At 51.8% G+C, this 17,559-nt stretch overlaps 2 long non-coding RNA genes across 4 annotated transcripts; one reads left to right on the top strand and one right to left on the bottom strand.

Moving 5' to 3' along the window:
- Positions 1-5,460: 5,460 nt before the first annotated feature.
- LOC140850703 (uncharacterized) lies at positions 5,461-16,807 on the bottom strand. Of its 2 annotated transcripts, XR_012133693.1 has the most exons (5): positions 16,703-16,807; positions 10,949-11,004; positions 9,492-9,563; positions 8,376-8,593; positions 5,461-6,674 (listed from the first exon to the last, which is right to left on the bottom strand). It is a non-coding gene; the product is annotated as an uncharacterized lncRNA (long non-coding RNA). The 2 variants fall into 2 exon arrangements; XR_012133692.1 differs by lacking the exon at positions 10,949-11,004 and having other exon boundaries at positions 16,703-16,784.
- Positions 10,265-16,654, top strand: LOC140850702 (uncharacterized). Of its 2 annotated transcripts, none has more exons than XR_012133690.1 (3): positions 10,265-10,926; positions 11,890-12,694; positions 16,304-16,654. It is a non-coding gene; the product is annotated as an uncharacterized lncRNA (long non-coding RNA). The 2 variants fall into 2 exon arrangements; XR_012133691.1 differs by having other exon boundaries at positions 10,270-10,926; positions 11,890-12,596.
- Positions 16,808-17,559: the final 752 nt, after the last annotated feature.

The following is a 17,559-nucleotide window of genomic DNA, read 5'->3' as shown; positions in this document are numbered from 1 at the left end:
TCTCCTCTCTTCTGGGCTTCCAAACCATTCCCACTTTTAACGACTCCTCCCAGGCCCTGGGGAGGGGAGGAATGGGTCAATGATGAGAATTTCCCTGCAGAGCCAACGCCAGTCCCTCGACACTTGGGGCACCATCTCTCATGCACAGCACAGAGATTCCAGAGCTCTCCATCTCTAGAAATCCCCTCTGCTCCTTCCTGTGGTTCGGAGGTAACTTTCACCTGTTAGCAAAGCAAAATTCAGTCCTTCTAAGGGACACATGATGGGGAACAAGCACATTAGGAGGGAGCGTGGTGGGTAAGGTGTGAAAACCTTTAAATGGCCTGTGATGCTGGGCAACTCAGGTTGTCCCTGGATTGAATTTCAGAATTGAGGCCGAAGTCATCTGTGTAACTTGTTAAGCGAGCAGAGGTCCCAGCCCTCTCCCAAATGCACATTTTAGACACTCTTCCAGGTTATTCTCCTAAAGAACGGCTTGTAAAGAATCATGGTCTCCAGCTGTGAGCTGCCCCTGGTGCTCCCGACCTGCACATACATCTGCCTACTGGCGTCCTTGGCTCTGAGTTTCTGTAGGCATCTCCAGCTAGATAGGGCCCACCCTCTGCCCCAGCCCCCCGCCCCCCACAGCCTTCCCAGCTCCGCCTTGCTTCCTCTCTTCCCTGAATACACCACACCCAGCCCCCCAGCCAAGTCCCTCACCTTCTGGGCAGGGGCCCTGGCATCCACCACTTCCCTCCCCTCCCAGCCGCTCACCTTGGTTTAAATCACCAGGACGAAACAGTTACCTCCCACCTGGGCTCTCAGATTCCACTCCTGTCCCCTAAAATCCAGTCTTTGCACAGCAGGCACACTGAGCCTTTTAAAGGCTCCACCAGATCGAGTCACCCCCCCTGCTTGAGCCCTGCTTCTCCCTGGCAAGTTCTCAGTGGTGCTGGTACAGGGTCAGAGGCTGGGTAATGCCAGAGCCTTTATTTCCGTGATGATCTTAGTCTTTTCCTCATGGTCACAAAAAGACCGCCTCATGCAGGCAGGAAGTGCTGGGGATCTGTGCCTTCCAGCTTCCAGTAATCTTGGTACCTGAGTCATGCCCCAGAGGCACCTCTGTGACTGACATGAGCCGAGTGAGGGCAGGACCACCCTCACTAGACCATCCAGCTCCCCAGTGAACTTGAGTGCCTACTATGTGCCAGCTATTCTGCCAACCGCTCGACATTGGCAGGATTCTAGAGATGACCCCAGAGCCCCACCCCCTGGTTATTCATTCAACACTAACCTAGGTACTGCGACGAAGGAACTTTGCAGAGATTATCTGGTGGGGGCTTGACCTCATCAAGTGAGTCCTTTAAAAGCAGTTTTCTCCAGTTGGAGGCAAAATAAGAGGTCAACCATATTAGAAGCACCAGAGGGATTCTGTGCATCGTTGGTCTTTGGAGAGTGGAGCACGTACCAGCTGAGGGTGGCCCTCGGCTCACAGCCAGGAAGGAAATGGGGGCTGTGGCCCTGCAGCTACAAGGAACTGGCCAACAACGAGAATGAGTCTGGAAGAAAATTCTTCCCCACAGGCTCCAGATGAGACCCCAGCGTGGCCGACACCTTGACGCTAGCCTTGCTAAAGCAGAGAGCCCAGCTGGCCTGCCGGGACTTCTGACCTACACAACCGTGAGATAACGAACAGGTTTTGTTTTAAGTACTAAATTTGGGGTAATTTCTTGTGCAGTAATAGAAAATTAGTGCACTTATTTCATCCTTAGTCCTTAATCCACCCACTCTTCTGGCTGGATAGGGTCTTTCCCCTGTTGACAGGTGAGGCTCTGAGAGGCTTCCTTGTGGGCCGGGGTCCCCTGGAGGCCCAGGACTGCAGCCTGCTCTCCCTCTGGACCTTGCCAGCACATCTTTGGGGCACTTGCTGCAGGCTGGTCCGGGGTTGCCTGCTATTGATGCAGAGGTGGGCCCAGCAAGGTCGTAGGCCCTGGGCAGCCCATGGCTTTGTGGAGGAGACTCACCAGTGAGATGGGAATAAGGAAGGAAGGAATTCGCTAAAGGGAATTATTAACCTTGGCCACAGCTCACGCAGCATGGTCCCTGAGCCAGTCCTTTTCAGATGAGAAAGGGGAGTTGGCAACAAAAGCCAGGCTCAAGCCCATCTCTCCTGACCCCTCAAGTTTCCTCCTTCCATGTAGGGGACAATGGTGGGCTCTTTGGTCCCTTGGGAAACTAGGAAGGAATCAGGACCAGTTGCCACATTGCTGGTGCCAGCTCTCCCAGTGCCCACCCTGTCCTTGTGCAAGGGATGCTCACATGTATCCTCAAGTCAGGGGGTACAGCAGAAAGGGAGGGCTGGTGTGCCACCCATCGGCTCCCTTTCCTGTCCCTACCAGTGCCCTCTCCCTGTTCATGCAGGACAACTGGGGAGCAAGTAGCTGTGCACGCATGAGTGACAAGGGCTGCGGGCAGATTGATTAATAGCTCTGTCTGCCAGGACCCAAGGGCAGAGCCCCAGGATGACCGGAGCCTTGAGTGCTGCCAGGCTGTCTCCCTGACTCCAGCTGTAGCGATCGTCTGGCACAAGGAAGCCAGAAGGAGGTGAAAGCTCAAACCACAGGCCTTCTCAAAACTGCACTCCGACCACACAGTCCCTTGAAACCACATCATGCCACAAGAGAACTGCTCCAAACTCCTGCCTGCAGAAGCAGCCCAGACAAATCTCCTTGCCCCTGGCTTGCCAGGCGGGGGCAGGAAGAATCCACAAGCATGAATGTGGAACGAATGTCCCTGTGGCCCACATGTGAAGTGAGTGGTACAGAGAAACTGGCCCATCCCTCCCCTTGCAGCAGGTACAGAGTGAGGAAATGACATCAGCCCAGCCCTCCAGCCAGAGAGGAGGGGACGTGCTGGTTCCATGCATCCTCAGATCAAGGACAAAGGGGAGCCTGCTTTGAGCTCCCTCTAGGAGCACAGGAATCCAAGAGTGGCTGCTGTTGACCGATGTTCACTGCAGGGGAAAGACCCTTTCTGTGGAAGGTGCTATTATCCTGCTGAGCATATGGGGTTTGGACAGGTGAATATAGGCTGCAGACAATGAGTTGCTGTGTGGCACCTGGTGACAGAACACAGAATTTGGAGATGAGCGAGAGAGGGGTGAGAAGGAGGGGAAGGAGGGCCAGGACAGAGACAGACACACAGAGGACCGTGCTGCTTGGAGCCCCGGGCAAAACAGCCAGGAAGGGCCTCGCAGGTGAGGGGGGTGAAGGCACTTGCACGTGGCGTCAGCTTTGTCGCCTTTGCTTCGTTCATAGGCTCAGCGGCAGAGAGCCAGGGCCTGTCCAGTTTGACACACACAGATGGGGTGTGGGTGGGGATATAAGCCACAAATTGAACTCAGTGGAATTCAGAGGAATCAGAGGCCTGGGGCCAGAGGTGGGAACTTGAATTCCCAAGAATACTGGAAAAAGTTTTGGATTTCCCATGGTAAGAAGTGGGGGCTTCAGGTGTCTTCTGTAAACTGTGTGAGTTGGGAAATCTCTACTGACCACAGGCCATGGGTGTTCCCATATGCCAACCCCACCACACTGCGAGGTAAGACCCCCTTCCATGAGTACCCATTTACCTATTACACCCGCACGACCCTCTCTAATACCACCACGCTCCACCTTCAGCCCCTGTTCACTTCTCTCCTCCCTCCCTCTCTGGACTCCTCAAGGCCAGGGACTGAGTCTTCTTGTCTCAGACCCCCCAGACATAGCTCAAGGCTCAGTGAAGGCTGGCGTTGGGTGGAAGAGACATTTCTGGAGTCTGACACTGTGCCAGGCTTTGAGGGTAAAGGTCAGATAGATCTGCACCCTGTTCCCAGGGTCTTGATGAATGGACACCCTGGGGGAGGGGAGGTCCCATCTCTGGAGGTATTGAGGCAGAGGCTTGGCGCAGAACAGAGAGGACACTCATGCTCCAGTGGGTAGTGGCCTTGATGCCTTCCAGGCCTCCTTCTGGCCCTTGGATTCCCTGACTCCCTGGGACCATGGTCCTGCAAGGTGCTGGCTCCCAGGTTTTTGTTGTCCACAGCCTCCCAGTTTCCAGCAAGCAGTCCGTGAGTGGAGAGGACTGAATGAGAGCTGAGTCACCCTTTGGAATGCCTGAATAAAAGTCATCTCCCTTTATAATAACCCTTATAAACTCATTACCGGTCAGCTCTGTTTGTTTGCTCCTTGGAGTTTATGTTGCTGCACGAAATGTAATAGCAAAGATAAGCCCACGAATATCTGACCACCTATATTTACTCATCTTTGTGTCTGTTCTGTAACAACTAGAAGAGGGGATGTGAGGCCCACATCGCATGGCCAGCTCACCCCAGGAGCCTCACTGGTCCCACCGCTGGCTCAGGGGCATCCTCACCCCATGGGAAGCTGAGGGGACACACGGGCCACAGCGCTCAGTGTCCTGCTTGTGCTGGCTTCTCTAATCTCTACTCTTAATCCTCAGGAAGTCTGGTGTCCTCTTTCCTGATGCTCCAAAAACAAATCCATAAGTTATTGGGAACCCAAAGCACATATCAGATACCTTACATAATGCACCTGCTGTTTCCGGTCTTCTTGACAAAATTCAGCTTTAAAAATCTCATTTCACAGATGGAGATCCTGAGCAGAATAAGGGATTTTTGCAGGGCCTGACTCGGCCCCAGGCTGGCCTGGCTCTGGGTGGCAGTCTGTCTTCTTGATAGGCTGATCCTTCAAAACCTGTTTCCTTTCCAAGGTTCCCATCTTAGCTAATGGTATCAATCTCAACCTGGTTCTTCAAGCTTCTGGTCATTTTCTACATGGCCTTCATCCTCCTTGTATCTTTTAAGATTGGCTTGAGCTATATGGTCATAAATCCAACTACAGTGGCTTAACCAAAGAGTCACCTTTTTGTGTTGTATAAGGTGAAATCTGGAGGTAGGAGGTCTGGGGTGAGTGCGCCTGCTTGAAGAAGTCATCAAGAACCCAGATTCCTCATAGCCTCCTGCCCCATCATCCTTACCTCGAAGATCTCATCCTCATGGTCACTAGAAGGCTGCTCTACTTCCAAGCGTTGCAACTGCATTCCAAGCAGAGAGAAAGCGACAGATGCAGGGCAAAGGTTCATGTCACCTGAGTTTGTTCCTTTTTATGTGAGAAACAGTAGCTTTGCCTACTAGACTTCTGTTTACATTGTGACAGGATTTGGGACAGGCTGCCTGAAAACACGCCACACTGGCATACTGATTATTTTGAATTAAAGTTACATAAGAAACAGCTGATGCAAGAAAGACACCCTGGCTGCCCTGTGTCCCTGAAAGGTGGAAATAATCTGTGTGGAAGGTGTACTTCTTCTACCAGGAGGAAAGGAAACATCCTTACCACCAGAGAATGGAAATTCAAGGCCAAGAATGTTCTATAAACAAATCTTTACAAATTTACTATCTGAGCTGGTGTGTTCTTTTGCATATATATGTATATAACAATAACAATATTATTATACATAGAAGTAATAATAGTATACAATACGATAATAGCATAACTCCGTTTGGGTTCCTGGACCCAATTGCAATGTGTGTAATTATGTGGGAGGGGGTCTTTCCACACATACTTACACCAAGCAATTCTCTAACACCAGCAGGGTATCCAAGAACTCAACTCAATTCTGATGCTATCTGCCCGAAGCAGCACTGGATTCCCAGGTTAAGGACTCTGTCCTACAAGATTGCTCTCCACCCCCCACTCCAGACACCAGTCGCAAAACCCAGGCAGTTAGTTCCCTGTGCTTTAGACCTACTGGCTACGCACTGTAGGTTTCCACGACCCCCTCCTTAGGTTGGACCTAATTTGCTAGAGCAGCTCACAGAACTCAGGAAAACACTTAGGTTCACAGGTTTAATAAAGGAGGCAAATTAACAACCAGGTGAAGAGAGACCCAGAGCAAGGTCCCAAATGAAGGAGCTTGGGGGAAAAAAATAAAATAAAAGCACCTCGTGGACCTTGGGGCCTGGCTCAGGGGCATGTGGTTTTCTGGTTCCCCAAACCCAGAAACTCTCTCCAGCTGAGAAGCAGAAGCCAACCGAGCAGAGCAGAGGGCAATAAGCTCTTCTCAGGGGTGTTTGTGAGGGCTTCACTGCATAGTCATGATTGACTGTGCTATTGGCCATTGGCTGACGCAGTCTCCAGCCCCTGCCCTTGTGTGGGGGTCCAAAATTCTTTTATTAACATAACAAAACACCCATTTCACCTTTAAGACTCTGCAGTATTTTCAGGAATTGCGGATGAAGACCAAATATACCTGGGAAATAGATATTTGGTCACATGAATGACCAAATATATATTTTTTGTGACTCATTATATTCACTCTCTCAAGTCCAAACTTCTTTGTCTTGTCAATTCTTCACAAATTTTTTGTATCTTTATCTAAAAGGTATAAAAGTCGCCTGCTTTGGTCACGTCTTTGGGTCTCATGCTTTTATGAGCTCCCATACACTTGAAATTAAATTTGTTTCTCTCCTGTTAATCTGTCTCACATCAGTTTAATTACTAGACCAGCCTAAAAACCTAGAAGGGAAGAAAGGAAAACATTTCCATTATGCCATTATGTGTCCACATTTCTCTGCAAGGCGCCTGGGGAGGTGAGCGGTCGCTAGGCACAGTGCTGCCCTGAACAAGTCTGAGTGTCTGTTAGTAAAAAAGAGGAGAATGGCTATTAGAAAAGGAATCAACTGCCTGCCACACAGCTCCCACATTTAACCAGTCCCTGAGTCCCATACAGTCTAACTTCTCAGTTTCCGCAAACCCACGTGTCTTCCCCTTGCCAGGATTTCTACCCCCGTTCAGGCCCGTGGCAGCCTCCTCCAGCTAAGCTCTCTGCCAGGTGCACCTCCACTCCAAGCCGCCACCTGCAATCCTTCTAAAGCACAGAACCCAGCACAGAACTGCCTGCCCTCAAACCTCTAACTCCTCTCCATTGCTTATAAATGGAAGTCCAGGTTCCTCACGCTGACACTACCAGCCCTTTACAATCTAGCTCCTGCCGACTTCATCCTGATCCCCTACATCTCCAGATGTTCCGCCACACGCTCTCTCCTAGTCCCTGTGCAGGGCATCCACTCCCACGCCTCCATGACTTAGTTCATGCCCTCCCCCTGTCTAGAATGACTTTCTTCCTGTCCTACTGGTTGAAAATGCTCCTTCAAGCCTCAGCTCAAACGCCACCTTCTTGGATCAACCTCTTCCTTCCCAGCACGGCTCTTGGATGGAGGTGTGACACTCATGCAGTCTGGCGTGGAGTCCAGCTGGCTGTTGCAGGGTCCCTTTGATGACTACGACTGTGAGGCACCCACTTGTCTACCCTCAGTAACAACCTCTTGGGAATGCACCCTTCCCCATCCTGATCCACAGGGTCGTGGGGTTCTGGTGATACCCTGAGCCGTGGTTAAGCACCTCCTACAGTTAGACACATCCTGGTCTCTTCAGTTGCTTTAGACTCTGAAATTCCTTCTCGCTTGACTCTGTTTTTGTTGAATTTTCTGCTACCTGTGTCTGGAAGAGTCTTTCCAGAGAGCGTTGTGTGCTCCCCAGCTGGGCTGGAACATTTTAAGGAGCAAGGTCTATGGCCTGTTCCACTTTGTTCCCTTGCCTGGCACAGAGCTCCATCCACATAGTGGTGAAGAAGGAGAGAAGTAAGACATTGGTGACGTGAGGCATGCCCACCCTGCTTCATCTCGCACTGCCTGGTTCCTGATGCCTCAGTTCTGCAGAACAGCATTAGCCCCACGTGCCCTTAGCCACTTCCTTTCCCTGGCAGCTGCTTGGCAAAGTCACACTCAATAACACGTGCAGACCGAAGCCTCCCTGCCAGCAGCTCTGGTTCTGAACTGTGTTGTTTTCAAGCCGGCAGTGCCTGGCACATAGTAGACATTTAATTAATGTTAGTCATTCTTGCTCTTTGCCATTCACCATCTGTTATTAACGCAGCAGCCAGAGTGGCCTGCTGAGAGGTAGAGTCAGATCCTTGCTCTTTGGCTCAGAGCCTTCCAGGGATCCCCTCCCATCCCACCCAGAAAAAACACAAAGCAGATCACCTCCTTGGCTACATGTGCGCCCACCGCTCTCCGCGCTCATTCTGACCCCTGCACTGCCTGCCCCTTTGAACGGTCCATGCCCCTCCCAGGTGATGACCTTTGCACTTGCTCTTCCTTCTGCAAAGTTGACCCCCAGAAAGCTGTGTGACTTGTCCCTCTGCTGCTTTGGGGCCCTCCTCAAATGTCCCCTTACCTAAAATGACACTTGCCCCACCCACCTCAGGCCTCCCCAGCCCTCCCACCCTATCGTGTTTCCGGGCCTGGCATGCTGACACCTGACCGGATGCATATTTACCTGCTCATGGGCTTAGAGGCATTGTGTGCAACCAGAGATCGGCCCCCAGGGAGGGCACTTTGCTCATGGCTGCATCTCCAGGCCAAGAGCCACGTATGTTATTTCCAGGGATGCAGAACAGAGAGGACATGGCTTTTGTCCTCTAGAAAAGTGTCAGCAGCATCCTCCTCACAAGGTCAGGTTGGTGAAGCCTTTTTGTGTCCTCTTCCCACTTCACCCTGGAAGGAAGGACAGACAGGGAGCATTTATTGAGCACCTATTGTGTGTCAAGCAAAACTCTACGAGTTCAGCTTACAGTGAACACAGGAAGCAGCAGTCTCTGCCCAAGCTGCCTACCACGTACTGACATGGGCAGTTCCCCCCGCACACCCTGCGTGCTCGGACGCCCCTGCGCTGTGGCTCCGAAGCCCTCAGCTCCGTCTGCCTCTCAGGCAAGCTAGAGCGACTAACCACGCCTTACAGGTGATGAGACTGAGGGCAAAGAAGTTCAGAATCTTGCTCAGTGATTCAAGTCCAGTCCACACAACCCTAGAGCCCTCCAACCCCCGACACTATCCATCCAACCCCAATGGAGGGTCCTCTGTGACGTGCCTCATGCCTGTCCCCATTTCACTCCTGCCCCTGCTCCTCAGACAGCCCTGTCCAGGGCTGATGTCCTGGCCTAGGAAGCCTGAGATCCAATTCTAGGTAGGGAGTGGCAGGCCGTGTCTGTGAGGCGGGTCTGCTGGGTGCGGGCCCAGCTCCTAAACCGACAGCAGCGGATTCAGACTGTGCCTCCCAACTGCTAATACTCCTCTCCTGGGATGCAGCTGGGTGGAGGGGTAAAGGTGACGGTGGGTTGGTGCTGCTCGAGGATTTTAGCACCCTAAGGCTGCAGGACGCAGGACTTCACAAGATGCACTTCCTCCTGCCCCAAGAGGCCGCCTTCTCTCCTCTCCTCTGCCCTGAAGGAAATTGTCTTGGCAGGGCTGAGAGACCCCAGGCTTTGTCAGCCTGTGTCCCCGTCCTTTCCTGTCCTGTGACAGCCCCACCATGAGCAGCAGCAGGTCTGTCCCAGCACGCCTGTGCCCCGCACACAGGCACAGCCCGTACACACACCGCATCTCCACAACAAACCTGTTAGCCGGTATTTATGTCACTCATCCCATGGGGCTGGTGGTCTCCTCTGGGCACCGGGAATGCCCAAATCTGTCAGGAAAGGAATATTCTTGAGATCGGTGTGTGGGCACCTTCCTACACACTGGGCTCCAGCTGTGGACACACAGGACGGAGCACTGTCCTCAAGGAGCTCAGAGAGCAAATAGGTATGTAAGACAAAGCCACAAACTGTGGTGTCTGTGACGAAGACAAGAGGGAGGTTCGCGGGGAGAGTGCCCGGGCAGCCTGGGGGTCAGAGTGGCTCCCTGCGAGGCGGTGTTTGGGTTCTGAGTGTGAGGGGGCAATGCACCAAGATCTCAGGAAGAGCGTTCCCAACTGGAGGATGAGGGGCATAAGGGCCCTGAGAGGCCGGAGAGCATCACGGCAGGAAGGCCGGATGGCACGAGAGCCGAAACACCTGTGCAGTGGCAGCCGGAGAGCAGGGGAGGCTGTGCAGGCAGTGCGGGGGGCAGGGCAGATGGGCCGCAGCCTGATGGAATTTGGATTCACTGGAAGTGCACTGGGAGGCCACCGGTGAGCCCTGGACAGGCAGGGAGGCCTGGTGGGGTGCTGGCTGGCCTCAGCAAGACCTCCCAGCTCTGTAAGGCAGGGGCAGCCGGAGGCCCATCAGGAGCTCCATGCAGCCGGCGACAGCTGATGGCGACTTGGGCTCGGGTGGGACAAGGTGCTGAGAGGCCGAGGTAGAGCTCCAGCAGCAACTGGTGGTGGTGTTGGGGAGAAAGTCAGTTTGGAGATGCAGGGAAGTCAAACAGAGTGGACGAGAAACCAAAGTCAGGACGGCCACGTGAATTTTATTCCACCCTGTGCAGCAGAGCGGGCCTGCCTATGGTTAGACTGGCACAGGCTGTTAACTCCAAAGCATCTTTGACGGGGTCTTGGCAGGGCAGAGGAGGCCTTGATTGATGATCTTTGGCCTGGGAGGCCTGGTCTGATTGGTAAAAAGAAGATGGGGCTGCTCTGATGATTTCTGTGCCTGTCTGTGGCTGTTTTATTTTCTCTTATCTGGGGAGAGTCCATGCTTGGAAACTTCTCATGTGGGGATGTTGTGTTTTCTTGGCTGGGGAGTGTCTGGCCGTTCCAAGTAACTCCTAGTCCTTGAAACTTCAACTGATTAACTCTCTGATCTTTTCTGGCTCTGGTTTGATCTGGTTGACTCTTTGAGTCCCTCTTAGTGGCTCTACTGGTTTTATTCTCCCTCCACCCACTATGTCTACTTTTCTGCCAACAGATTGGAGGCAGGATCTGAGGTAAAGAGAGAAATCAAGAGCAACTTTAGGCTTTCTGACTGAGCCACACGGAAGCCGTGGTGCAGCTTCCTGCCTCGGGGAGACTGCGCGGGGACAGACTCAGAGGTGCTGGCAAGAACTGATGGGGCTCCGCCGCGTCGCCGCAGGTTTGATATGTCCGTCACTCACCCAGGTGGACGGGGTCAGTTGGCTGAGAGAGGAAGTCTGGAGCTCAGAGGAGAAGTCTGGGATGGGGAGGAGGAATTCAAAGTCAGCATCGGACAGTATGTGAAGCCATGTGCTCACCCCCACAGTGCAGACAGAGAGGGCAGGCAGGCTGAGGGCTGGCCCTGGGGCACTCCCACCTTGAGGGGCCTGGTGCAGGAGAAGGACCCAGCAAAGGGGCAGCAGCCTACTGGGAGTGCCTGGAGAGGGGAGAGTCTCAGAAGGGGGGCATGGCCAGTCACGGCGAATGACCTGAGGCGGCTGAGGGGGATGAGGACAGAGAACGGAGCATCAGCTTCGGTACCACAGGAGGCACTGGCTCCTGAGAACCACCTCACGGGGAGTCATGGGGATGAGAGCCCAGTGGGAAAGGCTGGAGGAGAAGCTGCAAAAGTGGAGCTAACAAGTCAAAACAACTCTGTGTGGTGCTGGGAAGGAAGCAGAAAAGTGGGGTGGCGGATGGAGGAGGGTGTGGGGTCAAGGGATTTCACAGGCTGCCCTTTGGGCATATTTGGGCAGCCCAGCAGAGAGCGCGTGATTAGTGATGAGGAAGTGAGGGGACAGTCACAGGAAAAAAGTCCTTCAGAGAGTCAGAGGGGGCCAAGCGTGTAGAAACAAGGGTCTGCCTGCAGGTGCAGAGCATGTGGAAACTGATGCTAGGAGCGGGGCTCGGTGACGGGACATTGTCTCCTAAATACGTCATCGGTCCATGCATTCTGAGGCAGGGCCGCCAGCCAAGATGAAGGGAAGACAGCAACATGGAAGATGCAGAGAAAGAAGAAGTAGTGAATCAGGAAGTAAAATAGGGATGTGCACACGGATTGGCTGAAATTGCCCATTGCCCTTTGGAAGGTCTGTGTTCCTACTTCTGAAATGAGAACATGGTTTTTCCTGGCTATACCCAGTGCACAGGTGCAGGCAGAGAGTGAGCAGATGGTGGCTGTAGAGAAGTTCTGGAAGGAAGCGTTCGGGAAAAATAAGAAATGGTGGTCACGAAGGGAAGCTTGAAATCAACATTGCAAATACGGGGCTGAGATGGTTGGCAGGAAAGACTGTGGGCTGGCCCTTGACATCAAGCACCTGGGAGTCTGCTTGGAGTGAGATGGGGGACTCGTTCCTGCCCGGATTCCAGGAAGCCACCCTTTGAACTCTGCAGACCTCAGCCAGTGGCAGACGGATGGTGAGCACAAAGGCTGCCCTCCAGCAGGGAACTATGGAGCAGCTAACGCCCCTGAGCTCCCCTTGGGATCAGGCAGGAGCCCATCTCCAGCAGAGATCACTTTATTGCTTAGTTTTTCCAAGTCCTCTCCTCTTTGCCTCTCTCCCCTTTTCCTGTGAGTACTTTCCAATAAATCATTTGAACAGCAATCCAGTCTCAGCTCTGCTTCTAAGACAGATGGCTATTCACATGCTGAGAACAATGATGGGCATGCTGGTGGAGAAAGAGTCGGTGAATTCGGTACTAAGGTCATTGGCGACGAAGAGGGGAGATGGGGAAGCCAGGAAATGACAGCCACGAGAAAGAGCAAGAGTCATGAAGACGGACAACGTACTTCAAAGGAGCTGGGGCCTTTGAAGAGGAAGGAGACAGTTTGGAAGCAGGATGAAGAGGGTAAACTCAACAGTTTATTGCTTGTAGATGCTGAGACTGGCACGTGATGGAAAAAACAACCTCTTGAGAAGACAAGGGTTGCAGTGTTCTCAGCTTGGGTTAGTACAAGGGGAAATGATAAGAACTCAGCACTGACCATGAGTTCTGGAGGGCTCAGTGGAATGGGTGGGTGGGCAATGGGGTCAGACTGGGACATGATCAGAGTGTCTGTAGGAAGTGGGTGGTCCTGGATAGTCCAAGAGGCCCAGGCTCTGCGGAGGGCTGAGGGGATTGGGCATTTCAGGCTTGGCAGGAGTGGCCGTGAAACTCAGAGCCCATACTGGTGGAGCCCTGGGCATAGGCACAGCCAAGGGAATTGTGTTGGTGTGGATGGTAAGAGCCGATACTCTCCAAACCTAGGGGTTGGCCAGGCCTCCTTGCCCCTTTTTGATTTGAAGAAATTTACCCACATTTATGGGCTCTGAGCTCCATAGGGTCCTTCCCCTCCAAATGCCAGCCTCCTGCCCCCCAAATGATTTCTGCGACATCTCAACAGCCTGCTTCTTTGGGCTTCTCTCTCCGGCTCTGTGCTCCTGTCTCCGGGGCAGCCGGCTTGATACTGACCTCAGTATTCCGCATGTGAATCCCAAGACTGTTTGACTCGCCACGTTTTGTGAGTTTAGTGATTTAGGCCAGGGGAGAGGGTCACGCCATGGGTCCGTCGCCCGCTGCCCAGGTTCCCGCTCTTCTCTTCCTCTCTCTGTCATACCCCCTCCTCTCAGCACATCAGACTAACGGGCATCCTTCCACTAGTCTTGACCAGGATGTTTCTGCCCTCACTGGGGACCCTGCGGGCTCTGTTTCTATCCCAAGTTGGCTTGCCCAAGAATTTCTTTCTGAGACACATAGCACTCTCAACAAAAGGAGTTCAAGGCACACAGTTCTTCTCTCCCTGCATAAACGGGGCCCTGTAGTGGGCGGGGGCACAGACCCTGGAGCCACACCCCAAAAGAAGTGGAAACCTTCTGAGCTTCAGTTTTTTTGTCTGGACAATGGGGCAATAATAATGTAGCTAACATTTTTCCAGCACTTTCCTTGAGCCTGACACTGGGCTAAGCAGTTTACCACCATCTTATTTAATCCCAACAGCAGATTTATGATTTAGGAATTACCTCACTTGTCAAAGGACAAAACTAAAGTTCTATGATTTTAAATAACTTGCCCACTGCCTTGGGACTTTTTGTAGGTTAACCTGGGATTCCATAGAGAGTCTTTTCTACTTCCAAGACCTGGCTCTTAAACCAGGTGCACTGACATGACATCAAGAGTCCTGGATCCCACACTGGCTTCTGCCACTAACCTGGCCCTTCTGCCCCCGGGAGCCTCAGTTGCTGCATCTATAAAATGAAAGGTCCCTTTCAGCTCTTTTGCAGCCAAATTTGGGAAAATGGCAGCCATGGACTTGAAAGAGTGAACACAGTTGCATGTAAATTCAAAATTCCCTTCTTCTCAGGACACGTCCTAGGCTTCCAAAATAACTTTGAAGATAAAAAGCACATAATGGCTTAAATATAATTTGAAATTAGGGACTAGAAGGTGGTGCAAAAACAGCCTTAGTAGTTCTTCTGACAGGTCCCTAAATTATTCCAAAACACTGTTTCATTTTTTTCAAGTGTGGTGTTTTACCCATAATGGGCTTCCCCTGTGGAATCATAGCACGGAAATCAACTCAGAGCCCCCGGCCTCCACAAAGGGGAAGCTGCTTCACATACATGGCCACTGTGATGCATGTGTGTGGTGTTCACAGGTGGGAAACAAAGGCCCTGAGAGGGTTGGGTGTCCCTTCCACGTACCCTGAAGAGTCTCGGGGTGCAGCTGTGTCAGGGTGCTGGAGCCTGGCTCCCCTGAGCCCTAGTCAGTACTTGGCCCTCCTCACCTCCACATCTCTGGATGTCTTAGACAGCACTGGGGCTGAGGGGGGCTGTCCAGGGATGGGAGCCCAGGACCCCCAACCAGGGCTCCTACCTGAGCAACTTTGCTTTTGTCCATGTAAGATCTTGTTCAAATATCACTGTCACTTACCCAATTTTTAAAAATTTGGAAATACAGCTTTTCTTTCCACATTCATTTTTCTTCTCTTGCTCTTAAATTGGTTTCAGCAAAAAATGTAATGCTCTCTGACATCAATAATGTAAAGAATAGAGTAATAAAGGCAGCCCATCATTTGGGGCAGGGGTTGGATTATACTGGAAGGAAGTGGGTATGTGGGTGTGTGTGCACACCATGTCCACGCACCAAAAGTCCGCACAGAACATCCTGACTCAACCCTAAGAGGCAATCCCAGCCAGCAAACAGGGCCTTGTTTATGCTCCTGGATTCTGAGATACACAAGTGATAAATCCCAGCAACATGTTTGCCTGCAGAGTTTCTGGCCTGCTCCCAAATCGCATCTGGGGTGGCCCCCAGGGCCCGAGGCCCAACTGTGCAGGCAGAGCCCTTCTGTGTGCTGGAAGATGAAAGCCTCCCAGTGCCTAAGCCATCTGGTGACTAACAAGTGAGATTCTAGGAAGAGCCTGGGTTGGGCTTGGCTCTCCAGACACACCCTGGGCTTCTGCAGCCTTCCCCAGTGGTCTCCTCCATGCCCACCCAGCTCCAGCCTGCATTCACAGCAGGGAGCTCTCAAACCCAGTCTGACACCCTGGGCCCTGTGGCAGTGCTGTCCTGTGCCTACAGGAAAGCAATCAAACTCCATGGCAAGGCATGCAAGGCCCTTTATGATCTGGGCAGGAGCTCACTAATTCTACTCAGGACTCTATTCCCGAATTCACTGATGCATGAATGCCTGATCCATCCAGAGATGCCCGGTTCTGTATCCCCTCTGAGCCTCCCACTTCCCAGCCAGGACTTGATGGAAAGTGCATAGGACTGGAGCTGACTGAGTGAAGAAATGAAATGACAAATGAAATATGCAAGAGAACTTTGAAACTATAGTCATAAATGTAAAAAAATTATTTCTACTGGTAAGAATGCTATTGCCCAGTGCCCCAGGGAGCAACGGCTTTGTTCTTGTGATATGTTTTTATGAAAATACATCATTTAAGAAAAATCATATCAACAAACTTTAAAAAGTAACAGCAGTTGTCTTCTCATTTTAGAAAATATTGAAACTATGAAGAAAAACTTAAACATATGTATTCCAAGCAACCAGACATGACCCAATGACACTTTGGTGTATTTTCTTCCAGTCTGTTTTCTGTGTGTGGAGGTGTGCGTGCGTGCGTGCGTGCGTGTGTGTGTGTGTGTGTGTGTGTGTGTGTGTGTAATGTGACTGGGATCAAATCGCACACTGCTTGATATCCTGCCATTGTCAGTGAACATTTATTGTGAACACTTTGCTGTGTTTTGGCCTCTGAGCTCAGATTCCAGCAGCCCCACTTCCTGGCCCTGTGACCATGCATGATTCATTTCACCTCACCTGACCTCCTGTTTTCTCATTTCTAAAAAAACTTGTTGGAGTAGATGCTGCTTAGTATTCACCATGTAGTTTTCACCTATTCACAGACATGCTATCAAACTCTCTTTCCCAGCCTCCTTTGCAGCTACAAAAGCCCATGAGACCATATTCTGGCCAGTGGGATGTGGGAGGAAGTGATGTATGCCCCTTGCATGCCTGGCCCTTAAGACCTCCTGCAAATGATGCTCTATTTTATCTTTTTTCTTATCTCCAGGCCTCTGGCTCCACAAGCTAACTTGATGAGCCAGGGCAATCGTGAAACAAGAGAGAAGAGCCACAGGACAGAACAGACCTGGGTTTCCACATCTGAGCTTAAAAGATCCAATTGAGCTACAATGTGAACAAAAAATAAACCTTCATTGCCTAAGCCACAGAGGCATCAGGATTTATTTGTTTCTGCAGCCAGGAAACAGTCTGACAGCTACCTACCTCGCGAGGCATTAAATAAATAAATAAAATATCAAATCAACTTTAAATATTTATAAATAAATAAATATTAAATAAAATATTGAAATCAACTGCTGATAAAAAGCACTCAATAACCATGAGCCTTTAAAAATTAAAGAATAATAAATAAGTGAACAAGCCATTTACCAAACTGGGTAATACATACCCTCAGGTCTGTGGGGCTTCAGAGAAGAGAGAAATGACTGCACAGGAGGGAGCAATAAAACGAAGTGTTGAGTAGAATCTGCTGCTGGGGTGTGTATGAATTGGGTCCAGGACAGGAATTAGAAGGGTCTTCTGGGCAGAGGATGAATCATTTAACTAATGTGTTTTGTCGGTCATCCAGGAGGCAGGAAGAACAGCCAGGGAAGTTCTGCGTGATTACCGGAAAGGTGGAAAAGACCAGAGCAGGGGGCCGTGCTCAGGGCGGCCTGAAAAGGGCTTCCCTGGGGGCCTCTTTCCCTCCCTTTGACTTTCTGCTCTGGACCCCCAGGGCTGTCCTGGAAGGAGCTCCCCCCTCAGCAGGGGTAGAGGCTGCCTTGTGTGTGAGGCCCCCAGGAAGCCATGGAGGAGGAAGGGATGCAGACGAGAGGGGTTTTAAAAATATTCCCGCATTCCCTTTCCCTCATTTTATAGAGGATGAACCTGAAAGCCCAGCAGGTTCCATGGCTGTTTGGGCACATGGCACAGCAGCTCGGTGTCGGAGGCAGACCTGGGAGGTCATCCAGGGGGGGCCACCCACTTTCCCCCACACCCTTCCGCCCAGCTCCCACCACAGCTGCAATAACACCCAAATTCCTGACAGCGACCTCCAAGCCCTGCGTGGTCTGGCCCCTCCACCTCCCCTTCCTGGCACTGCGGAAGGATCTGGCTAGACTTCACCAGTGCCTCTGGGCATTTTCCAGCCCCACCACCTTGGGTGATGGAGGGAGGCTGGGGATCTGAGATCTGACCAATGCAAGATGGGCAGGGGTGGGGTGTGCCCCTCCCAAGGCTGCCCCAAAACCACCTTCTAATTCCGCA

The sequence above is a fragment of the Manis javanica genome, chromosome 8 (assembly GCF_040802235.1).
Source record: "Manis javanica isolate MJ-LG chromosome 8, MJ_LKY, whole genome shotgun sequence".
In the NCBI taxonomy this organism is placed as follows: Eukaryota; Metazoa; Chordata; class Mammalia; order Pholidota; family Manidae; genus Manis; species Manis javanica.
Note: the sequence above shows the minus strand (reverse complement) of the source record. Positions and strands in the feature narration are given on the sequence as shown.